At 32.9% G+C, this 15,955-nt stretch overlaps 1 pseudogene; it reads left to right on the top strand.

Moving 5' to 3' along the window:
- The first annotated feature begins 10,773 nt into the window (after window positions 1-10,773).
- On the top strand, window positions 10,774-15,061 carry LOC115958987 (annotated as a pseudogene).
- The last annotated feature ends 894 nt before the right edge of the window (window positions 15,062-15,955 follow it).

The following is a 15,955-nucleotide window of genomic DNA, read 5'->3' as shown; positions in this document are numbered from 1 at the left end:
GTGGAATTGAAATGAAGATTGAAGGTATTCTCAAGTGTTGTTTTTGAATTTCACTACACCAAAGTGCGCTTTCTTTCTTTGTTCTAGAATTCAAAGTTACATGTAGGGGTATTCGCGGTGCTGTGCAATGCAGTTTTGGGTCATTTCTAACACTGCACTTTGCGGTGCGGTGTGGTTTAAAGTTTAACCAAAACCATAACCACACTGCACCGCACCTCATTTTTGCAATCACATATGTGGTGCGATGTATAAGATGCGGTTTGAATGATTTGAAATTAGTATATGTATCAAATTTTGGGCTTTTTCTACCCAGCCCAAAACTAATTTTTCCCTTTATTTTGGTCCAAGTTTTAAACTATTGAGTTAGTTTTTCTTTATTTTGAGATGGCTTTCTTAATCAACATTTGCTAGGGTTATCAAACCTTTTTTTTTTTTTTTGAAAACTAGGGTTATTAAACTATTAATAATATATTTAATATTAAAAATAATTAAATATATTAATATATAGAGAGGGTTTGGTGCAGTGTGGTGAACACCCCTACATATTATCTCTCATAAATGAAGTAGATCATTGTGTTGCTTCCGCTGTGGGTTTTGTATGAGATGCAAAACCAGTTTTTCTAACATAAAAAAATTATAAATTTTTAAAATTTATACATAATAATAATAATTTTTTTCAGGCCAGGGTGGTCCTGTGACCATCTTGGACTTTATGTAGAGCCACTAGTGGCTGACTCATCAGTATTTAGTAATAATTATTTCATACATTGGATATGTACATTTTTTCTCTCATATAGTTTGTAGATCTCACCATTTGTCATGATAGTTTTTAAGTCTTCTATAGTAAAATTGATAGATGTGGCCAAGTTACCATTGTTTTAGCAATAACTATATCATGAATCAGATATATACATCCTTCCTCTCATAATGTGTAAATCTCATCATTTGTCATGATAGTTTGTAAGTCTTCTATTGTCAAATGAAGTATCTTTAACATTTTCCTAATAATTGTAGGTGATGATATGCTCCTTTTCTATAGTATATTAGTCGCAAACCCACGCATATATTGATTTTATAAAAATATAATGTAAAATTTGTAAGTTAAATAGTGAATGTGTTATTTAAAAGTATTTTCTATAAATTTTATGTAATAGGACATATAATGTATTTTTGCATTTAACAACAATAATACTAATATATAATAAAAAAGTAATTTTAATAAAAATATTTATATTACATAGTTATAATATTGTTTTATATAAATGGAGAAGATGTTATTAAAAAGATTTTTTTTAAATATACCATAATTGGTTGATTAATTTGAACATATTCAAAAAAAAAAATTTTAAAATTCACACCATCATTTCATGGAACACATGTAACATGTTATATTAAGTTTAAATTATTATGTAAGTTTAGAATTGTAGGTTTTTTTTTTTTTTTTCCAAATATAAGTATAATGCCTATATTATTGAAATTTGAATTTTAAGGTAATCTTTTGAATATTTATTATTTTTATTTTATATTGCTTTTTTAGGACCCATGTCTCTAATTTCTAATACCTATTTTATTTGTATCCTTTTGCCCAAAACTAAAGAGTTTGCCCTAATAGAATAAAATTCAATACTTTTCAACCCAAAAATTAAGAGAAAAAAAAAAATGTTGATACCAAAACTAAAAAGGCAACCAACAAAGAGAGTCAACATTAAGGCCCAATTAGTCCAAAATGGACCAAATGGACTGAAGTGGACTGAAATGGACCGTGGACCAAATTAAACTGAAGTGGATTGAATGGATTATTAGACCATCTATTAGATATACAAGTTGATGTCTCATGTGATGCACGGAAACCTTATACTTTTATTTTGAAATAATTTTTTTAATGATGCACAAAAATCGTCAGTGAGTTAATCGTCCACACACGTGCCAATGGATGTACCTGAAAAACAAAAGAGAAGAACTAACCAAAGGGCACCAATGGGGTACCGGCCAAAGACCCTCCAAAGGTTAAATCAGTAATAAAAGACTCTCCAAAAACTCAAGAGTGCAAGAGTAAGATTTGTGGTTTATATAGTGGTAAAGAGCTAACCCGAATCCCTTGATACGGGGGAATTTCCTTGTAAAGAGAAGGGTCCCGAGATATTCGGGATCACCTTTCCATATATAAGAGATCTGATTGCGTGGTAGGGCCTTTGGTTGTAATGTGCAAGTAATTTCCATGTAAGGATGTGTGAGTTGAACTGGTGGTATTGCAATAACTTCAACACCACCAGTTTAATATATGATTCACTTAATCACTGGTAGAGACTTTTGAGAGTAGGAGGCACAAAACCTTCAAATGTACACCAAGAGCAACTCCAAAAGTCTTTATAGGGTTTGCTTAATTCAATCAATCGAGTTTAAGTTTGATATGTGTGAGAGATCGCGCCCCCGGCCCCGTTTTGTTTGATGTTGGGCCAAACCCAAGTGAATTGGTAGAGTCGTATTATTGTCTCTCAAAATGGAGGTTCGGCTAATTATATTTTCCCATTTAGATTAAGAGTTTTATAAAAGAGTCGCCACTTATTTAATTATTGGAATAAATAAGAAAACCAAAATTGAAAAATTCCTCATTTTATTGATTTGCTAATAAATTTACATTGAGCATAAGAAATTGTACATGGCTTTGTTTCCTAATTACAATCTAGAAATTAAAAATTACATGGATAAGCATTGATCTATCAACTCTTGATCTAAGGTTAGAGGCTATATTACAAGATGGGAAGATGTTAGGCACTCATCTTGCTCGGTGAAACCAGTTTTCTATACTATAGTGGCTAACATTCATATCACATCATCCAATATGTTATCAATCTATTTGCATGTTGAATTTAATGTGTGGGCATGTGATAAATCCTAATTCAATTTATTAAGCATTGCATTTGGATTGAAAAATAAATTCTAATAAATGTGTGTGGATGGTGGTATCCTAGATTCAAGGATTTAAGAGAATTATGAAACAAACGTGTTTTTCATATTTTGTACGTGGATTTAAGATCAAAACTAGTGTCATGCATAAACATAAGATGAACAACCGAAAACATGTGAAGAATGCATATAAAAATTTAAGAACATTCAAACATATTCAAAAGGAATTTAAATAATTACTATCATACTTTAATCTTAAATTCTCATCATGGCAACACAAAAAATAAGTTAGGAAAATAGTGGAGGAAAAAAAGAGTTAGGAGAGGGAGAGTGAGTCTCAGTCAATACCTTGAGTTTCAGGAAGATCAAGATATAACAAGACTACTCTACTTCACTAGAACTCAAGAGAGGCGAAGAGAGAGGGTTTTTTTTGTGTTTTAGAATGGATGAGAGAGGAGGTTTATATAGTAGTGGTGGAGAAAATATGAATAGAATGTCATTTAATGAAAGTTGACAAAGAATCATAAACCTAGACCTTATTTTAGCCATTGGGGAAATCAGGTGCATTAAATGTAGAGATTAGTGAGAGTGAGAAGCAAACAAAATTCGGTTTTTCCGTAGCTATTATAACAGCCTGTAGAACTAATTTCAAAAAATCATATCTTACTCAATTCTAATCGGAATTGTCTCGTTCTTATGCTCAAATTGAAGCCCTGGATGTCTAGTTTCTGGGAAAATTAACATTATTCACAGATTCAAAATATTATGAGAGATACCAACAAAATGGTGAGCAGAGGTCATTTGTTAGAAAATAATTTCAGCACAATTACCATTAAGGGTCTGTTTGGATACCACTTATTACTGAAAACTGAAAATACTGTAGCAAAATAATTTTTAAATGTGTGAATAGTGCTGTGGGACCCAAATTTATATTAAAATCTGTGTTTGGATGACTTTTGTGGGTTCGTGAACAATGTTGTGGGACCCACATTTTTTCAGCAAAATGCACAAACACAAACGTGCTCTCTCTGTTTTAGCGCAATCCAAACACTCACTAATAGGTCCCAAATTAGTTTCCAATTAACATTAATAGGCTCCAATCAATCTCATTTCAGACTTAATTAGTTCCAAATTTACCCTAATTAAAAGATAATTGCACAAATTACTCATTGAATAATTAATGTTTGACTATCTAAATAATTAAGTGTGTGCAACTTCACCATAAAATGTAGTCATAGCCAATCAAATTATGACATTTCATTAATCTCAAATTGATTATAATTATAACCAATTGGAATCAATTGTTCATGATCACATATAGTCGAACTCAATTTGTAATAATACATCTCGGCCATTAAAATTAGATTTGATGATAACTTTCAATCTGATGGTCCGATTAGGGCTTATGACTAGTCGATTTGATTGTTACAACATCAAGATCATTTTGATGAAATGATATTAAGGATCTAATAACCAGAATCAAGATGCAAATTTCTAAGGTGAAATTACCCATTTACCCTCCATGTGAAATTAAATGCAAGTTGCAAAATAGGGTGTCAACAATATGTCAAAAGATGGCATTTTCGATCGGTCAAATAGGTATCAAGAGGTGTCAAAAACCCATATCTTGCACAGTAAACTTTGGCTTCTAAGCAACAGTCTTGACAATACTTATAAACACAAAAGGACTATAATAAGACACTTTTAATCAAGATTTTCCAACCAAAATCTAAAACCTAATAAACTCTAAGGAACACTTGTGAATCTTATATATGGTTAATTTGTGACGTGTAATAAAGTTGAAGCTAATTCTTCAAATATTATCAAACATAATAAGTACTAGCCTCTTCACGCTTGCTTTACGTGTGTTTAGAGACTATTGCTTTCCTTTTATTTTTTTTTAAATGAGAAAATGTGTTTCACTCCTAAAAATAAAAATGAATGATTAAAAAAATTTATAAATTACTAAGTTTGAAGGTAAAATTTGGGAAAATACTACACCCTGATGTGTGTTTGGTTGCGCACATAAAATTTGGTCAAACTGAAAACCATTTCATTGACTGTAAAATTTGGCCCTCAGAACCGTAAAATGAATTTCACATGCAATTTACCTTCAAACTCAGTTTTACATACTGAAAATCTAAAGAGAGACTAAAGCAAGAGAGACAAAGAGAGCTCAAAGGGAAAACCCAGAGAGGGTACTGCCGATGATGGGTTGTGCCACCCCTCGACACACGGCCCCACTGTCATGCATGCAAGCCACTCCGCCGACCCATCTCTCATCTTCACCGACCCATCCCTTGTCCTCGTCCTCCTTTGACCCATCCCTCTCCTCACAGACTCACACCAAGCCAAAAGAACTAGGGAGAGAGCTTCCCAAGATCAGTGAGAGAGAGGCCGGTCACTTGAACTCGAGATCGACTCCATTGTCGTCTGTGCCGTGCCTCTCACCGCCGATCAAGCAAAGCTCGATTCCATCGCCGATTTGCCCTATTTCCCTCTTCCTCCCTCTGCCACCCATGTCACTGATCTATCCTTTTTCTCTCTACCCATGTTGAGCAAACCACCGCAAGTCGAGCGACCCACCGTGACCCAGTCGCCTCCGCCGCGCAATCTTGCCTTCGCCACGCAATCTGCCTCTCTTTTCCTCAAACTATCTCTCTCTCTCTCTCTCTCTCTCTCTTCCTTCCTCTCTCAATTTGACCGGATTTGATGAATGTTTTTGTTTGGTTTTGTTTTTTTTGTGTTTATATATTGAGAAATGATATTATATATTTATTTGGAAGCTAAGAAAATGTGAGCAACCAGTAGAAAATGTGTTTTCTATAGCATTTTCAAGAACATAACCAAACACTTAAAAATATTTTTCAAAACATTTTTTAAAATGCCACCAAACACCTAAAAATATTTTCACCTAAAAATATTTTACACTTGGAAAATGTTTTACATAGAGCCAAACGCAGCCTTATATATGGTTAATTAGTGACATGTAATAAAGTTGAAGTTAATTCTTCAAATATTATCAAACATAATAAGTACTAGTCTCTTCACACTTGCTTTATGTGAGTTCAGAGACTATTTCTTTCCTTTTATTTCTTTTTAAATGAGAAAATTTGTTTCACTCATAAAATTAAAATGAATGATTAAAAAAAATTTATAAATTACTTTTTGAAACTATTTGTAACTATATTATGATGTGGGTATGTGTGGATATTGTTAGTAGGAGTAGGATTTGATGGGTAGTTTCAAAATTTATCCAATTTACTTTTATATCCTTGATTTGTCTTTAAGGTGAAGTAAAATTCAATTAGGTAATAGGGTTCTTTTTTAAAAGTACAAAAGTGGATACCAAAAAGCTATATTCACTTAATAATAGTATAAATTAAGGGTGTCCACGAGTCAAGTCGAATTAGGTTTGGGGTCAACCCCTCACTTGACCCTATAATGACGAGTTAGTGATCTTCACACTTCTTGTTAACTGTCTAAATGATCGAGAGCATTTCTAGATTCGAGTAGTCAATCAGATTTTGGATGGTTGAGTACTTTTCAACATAAATTTCTCAAAAGAAAATCATACCCACAAAGCTAGAGCTAAGAAGAAAAAATCATCAAACTAAATACAATAAAATATGCAATTCAGTCATAAAAAATCAACACCTGTTACAGTATAATACAAATGCATGAGGAACAACGGTCTAATTAAGTTGTGGACAGAGTGCCGGAGCCTTTTGGTGGGTAAAGAAACCGAAATGATTAAACAAGCAAAGGCAAAAAAACTACTTGACAAAGAAAACTATGACAAAGGGGTTGACAACTAAATAAGTGACAACAAGGGAAAACGAAATTGTCCGTGAAGAAAGAGATTGATCTCAGAGAGAGAGAGAGGTTACGTGTGCGTTTGGATACCGTTTATTTTGCTGAAAACTGAAAACTGAAAACAATAAAAAAAAATATTTTCTAGTTACTATTCACTACTGTTTAGCACTATTCATTTGCCTATTTGCACTGTTCATGTTTACCTATTTGCACTATTCATGGGACATGAACAGTGCAAGAGGCGCTAAGCTGGGGGAAAAAAAAAAAAAAAAAGATTACTTTAAACGCAGACGCAAAACGCCTTACCCAAACGAAGCTTACATGTAAAAAACTAAGGCAATCAGACTCCAATGAAAACAAAAAATGTGTATAGGTATATGGATCAAAACTTACACCACCCCAGTCGAAACCACTCACAACCTATTGGATCAAACCAGGTCAGTTGAGTGGCTCAAGTTTTTCGAATCTATGGTCAACTCTCATATAGGTTATACATCGATCATGAACATAATTCTTTAAAAAATGCTAGATACAGAATTTTTTAAAATGAACCTATAATATATCCACACATTATAGGGACATTGGCAAGGACGTAGCTAGCTTTGGACTAGGGGGGCAATGGCCCCCCCTAAAGTTTTTTAAAAAAATATTATTATATATATGTGTACTAATTTTAGCAATTTTGTTCTATAAAATTACATTTTTTTTCCTTAAACAATATCATTGATTCTTTTAAGAGTAATGCTATACTCACAAACTTTTTTACAACATTTTTACAAATGGTTTTGATAGCAAATTCTTATTGGTTTGCACATGGACCCACCACTCGCATCATTTTTTTACTTACTAGTAACCATTTATTACATCAATAATTTATAATAAAAAAAATTATAGCATTAGTATTTTCCTCATTTTAGTGACTATAAAAAAATTTATAGATCTAAAATCTAAAACAAAATATACAAGCCCAAAAAAAATAGCTCAACAACAAAAATTACCAATAGTAAAACTTAAAAAAAAAAAAATTATGCTCAATTAACCAATTTTATTTAAAATAAACAGCCTTGTCATTTAAAAAATTCTAAACAAAAATAATTTTGTTCTTACTGATACAAAAAAAAAAAAATATATATATATATATATATATATCTCAATGGCTAAGTAGTAGCAGAGTCAAAGGTTGAAATCGCTATATACAACTAGCAATAAAGTCGCCCCCTTAACTCAAAACTTTGGCTCCATCCCTGGACATTGGCTAGCTATTTAAAAAGTAAAGTCTTATCTACCATTTGAACCCAACTTTAAGCGACCCTCGCATTTCTTGGGGAGCTACTAAGTAAGTTTGAACTGCTCAAAGGTTGCTTTTATAGATATTATATATAATATACAACAGTAACTATATTAGTTTAGGGGTCTTTCTTTCTTGGCTTGAATTCGTTCCCTTTTGTTATGAAATGAGGAGAGGGGCAACTAACATAGTGACTAGCTTTAGTATACCATGATAAAGCTTAGGTACAGTACCTTAGGTGTTGTTCCTTAGACTCCCTTTTTAAAATTCAGGCATGTGACTACTCAACTAAAAAATACACTTCCATCCCATAAGAAAAAATTCACATGGCAAAAACTTAGGTACTGTACCTAAGTCTTGCTCTATTTGAATAGTTGATTTGATTGTTTAATCTAACTTGGGACAGGTTAGATACAATCAACTAAATAATAAACTTCTTCTCAAAAAAAAAAAAAAAAAATCTAAATAATAAACTTTAGGTTGAACATAAGAGAATATGAAGAGAAAACGAAGACTTCGGCCATTTTTTCAACAATTACTTAACTTCACAGCGGCCTTCTTTTTCTCCCCCTTAGAGGTACACCCGTGGAGGTTCGGGTTGTGACATTTAAAATGTCTTACTAGCTAGTTGAAGGAAAATATCAAAACAAAGCATTTTGAAACTTTACAAATTCTTTGAAAGGGAAAGAGAGGAAACAAGCTTACCTTGATTCTTCTTATGCCAACTTATAGGGGTGTTTTTTTTTTCCCTACAATAAATGAGAGGGAATAACCAAGTAATACCACTAAACTGTACAAGGCTCTTCATGGACACTACTTAATTCTTGTCGATGCTAACTATTTGCAAAGTCACGCGATGCATTGAAAAATATAATATAATTATTTTATAAGAATATAATGCATGTATCATTTAAAAGTATTTTTTATTCTTATAAATTTTATGTAATGGAACATACAATGTATTTTGCATTCAACAATGATACATAGTGGTGTATATATATAAATATAACATAATTTAATAACAATATTTTAATTACATAATTATAATATTGTTTTATATAAATAGGGAAAATATTATTAAATTTTTTTAAAAAAATACCATAATCAACTTACTAATTTGAACATATCCAAGAATATTTGAAAAAAAAATTGTAAACCCCCATTCCATGGAACACATGTAACATTAAGTTTAAATTATTATATAAGTTTAGAATTGTAGAATTTTTTTTCCTTTCCAAATATAGGTATAATGCATATATCATTAAAATTTGAATTGTAAGGTATTCCTATGAATATTTATCATTTTTATTGCCTTTTTATGGCCAATAACTCTAATTTTTAATGCATATTTTTCTTTTTCACCTAAAACTAAAGAGTTTGGCCCAAATAGAATAAAATTTCATACTTTTCAACCTAAAATTTAAGGAAAAAAAAATGTAATTTTTGAGTCAAAATCTGAAAAGAAAATCTACAAAAAGAATCAAATATTTAAGGCTCAATTAGTCCAAAATGAAGCAAGTAAACCTAAATGAACCGAATGGGTAGAAGTGGACTGAATTAAACCAAATCAACCGAAGTTGACCAACATGGACTAAAGTAAACCATATAAGACCTAATTAGACTGAATGGACTAAAGTAGACTGAAATTGACAAAAATAGATCAAAGTAGACTGAGATGCTACTTTTAAATATTATATAGATTACTTTGATGATAATCCAAACAATAATATTTTAATTACTTTAAAAGTGCCATATAGCTACCATAGTGGCTCAATTACGTGAAATTGAAATGAAATTTATTTTTTAATATAAAAAAAAAAAATAGAACGAGAATTTTCACTTTCTAAATAATTCTCTATTTCATGTTTGGACCATCTGGCCAATAATAAGAAAATTATGGGAAAAAATAGAGTAATCATATTACAAGTTTTTATAACTCTACAAACTAAATTGAAAAATTAGGCAAATTTTAACGACTGAATTAGATCATTTTACATACAAACTTTAAGGATTACAACTTTAGAAATTCTTTAGACAAAATTGGAAAATGGGCCGAGCCTTTTAGACAAAAATTTCTGTTTGCTCAAGAGAATAAAATAAAAGTTTTTTTTTTTTGGGTAAAATAAAATAAAAGTTTTATATAAAGAAATCAGACCTATTAGATTTTTTTTTTTTTAATTTAATTATAGATGTGATAAGATTTAAACCTATATAGGCCAACTTATTTTTGCATGCAAGATATCTTATTCAATTACAAGAAATATTACAAATTCAATTAACTAGAACCAACCACTACTAGAGCTCTTAGTTATTACTCTCCTCTTTTGGAGATCACCTGCTAATCTCTTTTTATCATTAAGGACAGCACCGAATAATCCCACGTCTAAACTTAAAGATCTACCAATAAAGGTTTTTTTTTTTTTTTTGTCATGGTTAGAAATATTGTAAATCTACCCCCACCCCTGTCCCTGCGGGGTCTTGAACCTGAGACCCTCTTGGAGCTGCCATTAGACCATTAAGGTCATTGGCATCTACCAATAAAGTTTCATGACATTTCCCTTATGCGTTATTCTAGTTCTAGAGTAATGGAATGAAAATCATAATTCACTAGGATCAAATTACAACACCCTTCGGAATAATAGTAAGGGTCAAATGGTATTGAAAAGCCATCTGTTAATGATTTATTATAAATAACCTGAAATCTAATCTCCATGCTTGAGAAACCAATTCACCCTCGTTAGTCACAAAGCTCCTAACAAAACCACAACAAAATGGCCAAGCCACGAGAACTTACTCTTCTGTACCTTCTAATAGCCTTTGTGATGCAATGCCATTCCCAAGAGAGGAAGGTACTACAAGTTCTTGAACAGTTTATACGCTTGGTGTAATAAGTTTTACAACTTTAAAAAAAATTTCACTTCTTACTTTCTTTTCTTTTTTTAAAGCGGTGTTCATTGTAATCTATACACGCGTGCAACCTTGAGAGATGCAATTAAAAGCTGCATAGATTGTCGGAACGTGTGCCTTACCGATCTATCCAACGACCAATTGGTGAAGGATGAGGGGTACAAATCTTTTATAGTATTCGATCGCAAACCAAGCTTATTGGTATTGGAGCGAATTGTGAAATCCCTCACAATCCCTCCTCACAATGCGGCTCCAACGACTCAAACCTATGACCGGGACTTTGATACCACTTGTCAGACCGTGTGCCTTACCGATCCATCCAACGACCAATTGGTGAAGGATGAGGGGCACAAATCTTTTATAGCATTCGATCGCAGACCAAGCCCATTGGTATTGGAGCAAATTGTGAAATCCTTCACATAGATCACCTTAAACGAGTACCAATTTGCACATATTAGTTTTAATACATAGATATCATTCAATGCTTTTAAAAAGGGACGCACAATGGTTTGATGATCAACTTCTGCTTTGATTGTTTTGTTCATTATGGAATCAAAAAAGAATTTGGATACAAGTTACTCTTTAGAACTTCTGAGTGAGTTTGGTTTCAAATGCAGGTCCATGTTGTATATATGGGAGACAAACCAAGGGAAGCATCCGCGCCTTACGACATGCATTGCTCTATGTTAGAAAGAATTCTTGGAAGGTCACAAATAATTGAATTATTAAATAGTGATGAATTCATGATATTTTGTTTACAGAGTTCATATTTTTTTTTCAACAGTAATGTAATTTTTTTTCTGTGGAGCCATTCAGGTCATCATTCACAGGCTTGTTGAGACACTGTTAATTCCAACTCATGAGGGATAAGTTTAGAAATCTCTTTATTGGTTTTGGAATCCTATATTGGTTAAAATAATAATAAGGAACAATAATTTCTATTAAGATTGTGAGTCTCATATTGATAAACCAAAAAAAAAAAGCTAAAGAGGTGTGATAATCCCATGAACATAGTGGTGGTGTATCTGTTATTTGGTGTGCGAGAGTTAGAAAAGCTCCTTTCTAGTGCGTTTGTATGAGAACACCTTACGTTTGTGAGAGTTTATGAGTGATTGTAATGAATTTACATTTTGGTTGCAATTTTGTGTTTCATGATGTTTGCCTTCTATCTTTTCGTGTGATTTTCCCAACATAGCTTCACAATTAGGTGAATCTTCTGTTTTTTAACATTTTGACTTTCAGTACGGAAGATGCAAAGGAATTCACTCATTTACAGTTACGGAAGGAGTTTTAATGGATTTGCAGCTAAACTATCGGATGAAGAAGTTGTAACCTCTTCAGGTGACATCTTCATGCGTGTATTCAGCACTGATAATATGATTGTTTTCTTTTGCTAGTTTTCATGAACTAAATTGATTTTTCAACTGCAGAGATGGAAGAAGTAGTCTCAGTTATACCTAACACCATGTTTGAACTTCACACAACAAGATCATGGGACTTTTTGGGATTTAATCAATCCCATGTTCGAAGTTCTCAAGTAGGAGATGCAATTATTGGAATTATAGATTCAGGTGGAAATGTGAAACTCTAATGTACTTAATATTTTTAGGCTCCATTTTAAACCATCTTCAGGTAAATTACTGGACTTTTGTTGTTCTGCAGGAATCTGGCCAGAATCAGAAAGCTTTAGTGATAAAGGATTTGGCCCTCCACCTGCAAAATGGAAAGGAACTTGCCAAACTAACCACAAATTTGCCTGCAACAAGTGAGATATCTTTTTGATCATTTGACCTTCTTAATCTTCATACTTGATAATTAATAGCTCATGAAATGGCTAAAACTTTTGCAGCAAAATCATTGGAGCTCGGTACTACAATAGCCTAGATTTATATTCTCCTCAAGACATCAAATCTCCAAGAGATTCACAGGGACATGGTACTCATGTTGCTTCAATTGCAGCAGGTAGAAAGGTAAAAGAGCAATTTACTTTGGCTTAGCTGAGAGGCTAGCAAGGGGTGGAGTCCCTGAAGCAAGAATCTGCGTACAAATCTTGTTGGTTAGGTGCCGGATGCTATGCTGCAGATATCCTTGCTGCTTTTGATGATGCGATTGCTGATGGGTTCGATCTCATACCAGTTTCTATCGGAAAACCAACTGTACTTCAATACTGGGAAGATCCAGTCGCAATAGGATCTTTCCATGCAATGAAACATGGGATATTGACCTCAGCTTCTTCTGGAAATTATGGACCAGAACGAGCAGTTATCCAAAATTACTCACCATGGTCACTAACTGTGGCAGCTAGTGGCATTGACAGGAAATTTATGCCCCACTTGGTTCTTGGAAACGGACAGATATTTATGGTAAGGGATTATTCAATATACAACACTTTGACCTTTTAAATGCATGGTCCTAACCTTTAGCTAACAAGTTACTCATTTCTTGATTTTTATTCTGAATCAATATATCATAAGGGATCTGTTGTAAATGCTTTTGAGCTCAATGGTACCCCGTTTCCTTTGATATGGGGTGGAGATGCTACAAATTTTTCTGGCAATTACATTTCCCTCACTTCAAAGTACTGTATTCCTGGGGCATTGGACATGAACAAAGTAAAGGGTAAAATTGTTCTTTGTGAAGACCGCTCAGATGGTTCTGGTGTTATGATGGCAAACGGGGCAGGTGTCATAATGCCTAGTCGACCTTTTGATAATTTTGCACTTCCTTTCCCTCTGCCTACCACAATCATCAGCACCGAAGACATTTCTAAAGTATTGGAGTACATAAGATCTTCCAAGTAATTAATTCACCATCAAATCTATTGTTATACATATATAACTTTACACATAATAGCTTATAAATTTACTCTCATATTTTTCACATTTGAAAAATGATAATAATGTTTTTTTTTTTTTTGAGAAACAAACACACACACAAGGGAGAGGGAAAAAAAAATGATAGCAATGTTGATTATGAGAGATTACCTCCTCAGGAATCCAGAAGCTACTATTATGGTAAGTGAGGAAATACAAGATTTCACAGCTCCCTATGCTGCCTCTTTTTCATCTAGAGGTCCCAACCCGATCACTCCTGACATTCTCAAGGTAAATAAATTAACTAAATTTAATATTTGTCACTTCTTTTTACCTTAGGAAAATTGAAAATATTATTTTCTGAATTGAGCACTTGGATGTAAAATCCACTCACCCAAGTTGGTCTCCTGCAGCAATCAAATCCGCACTCATGACCACAGGTGAAGAGAAGGACTGCCAATTTAGCCAGCCCAAATGCTGCTTAGTTTGCATCTCACCTGACAACAATAAGACTTCATACTTTAATCAACTTTCAACAAATAATTAGATAAGCTTTCATTAAAAAGCTGTATTCAAATGCACTTAGTACTCTTTTACTTAACATTTTGTTTTTTAAATGCAGCATATGTCATGGACCCAACAAAGCATGAAGATGTAAGAGAATTTGCTTATGGATCTGGCCTCCTCAACCCAACGAAGGCTGTAGATCCTGGGCTGGTCTTTGACCCATCTCTCTCATATTACATTTATTTTCTATGCAAGCAAGGCTACAACACATCAACATTAAGACTAGTCACTGGTGAACACTGTTTGTAAAAGCACCAAAGCTGGCAGGGGATGGGATCTTAATTATCCCTCCTTGTCCCTAGCCATAGAAGATGGCCAAAAGATCAGTGGCATTTTCACTAGGACAGTTACAAATGTTGGCTCACCAAACTCAAACCTACCATGCTAAAATAGATAAACCTGATCCTCTCAACATCACAGTGGAACCATCTGTTCTTTCATTCTCTGCTGTTGGAGACAAGAAAACATTCATTGTGAATGTTAAAGGAAAACACATAACTCAGGTGCCAATTGTATCAGGTTCAATTAGTTGGATCGATGGTATGCACATGGTAAGAACCCCGCTTGTAGTTTACACAGTTCTACCATCAGCATTTGCTAACAATCCCTCCCATCAAATTACGAATTCAGCACCAAAAAAAATTTCTGTGAATTCCAATGTGGTTTAGGGGGAGATTGAGGCTATATTGCCTAGATGTGGAATTGGTGCCATGAATGTAGTGTAGTACCTCTTGCAAAACCAATGATATTGGTATAATAATGCCTCCTTCCCTTACAATAATGCTACTAGTGTTAACCCGCGCTATGTGCGGGATATCCTATAACAAGACATTCAATTGCTATGATTCTACATGAGACACTCATTATGCTATATTTTCAGTGACATTGTTATTGTATTTCACTTCAATATATTTATCATGTTTTAATAAATTTATAGAAATATTGTTTTGCCAATAACACTTGATGCATGCACAGAATATGTCAAATAATGCATGTGACAAAATATAAATTAGGTTCTCTAAGTACATATTGCTATCTGTTTATAAGTCATTGAAAGGCTTTAAGAAAAATATCACTAAACTGATTTTATACCTTTCAACCAACTCTTCTAAGTTAAAACAATTTTGAATACATGTCAAACATAACATGTACCAAACAAAATCATCAGTCGTAGCATGTCAAATATGCCATTGCATGCAATGCAATCCTAAATCTAATATTGGCCCTAAAAAATTCTCAATTCACTTTCAGTCCAATCCATTCAATGTATATTTCATACCTTTCATATGATTAAGTCAAATCCATAACTGACCCCAAACTTATGAAACTAAGGTTTGCTTCTTGTTGTTATCATTGTTGTATATTTAATCAAATCGGTTCAATGTCTATGGTAACTTTATCTCCAAAGAAAAACTTGAAAATCCTCAATCTTATGAGCCACTTCAAATACCCAACACTCAAGTAAATGATAAAATCAGTGTGCCAAATTCAACTCAATCAATTCCTTCTTTTTTATTTTTCCAATATTTTGATCAATTTCTATATGGCAATCCATTGATTGGGGAACTTTTATCTACAAAGAAAATCACAGACTAAAACAATAGTTGTTTTCTTTTAGAAAGAGCAAATAAAATTCTCATACCAAAAGAACATAAAT

This window comes from Quercus lobata, chromosome 9, assembly GCF_001633185.2.
Source record: "Quercus lobata isolate SW786 chromosome 9, ValleyOak3.0 Primary Assembly, whole genome shotgun sequence".
Lineage (NCBI taxonomy): Eukaryota > Viridiplantae > Streptophyta > Magnoliopsida > Fagales > Fagaceae > Quercus > Quercus lobata.
Note: the sequence above shows the minus strand (reverse complement) of the source record. Positions and strands in the feature narration are given on the sequence as shown.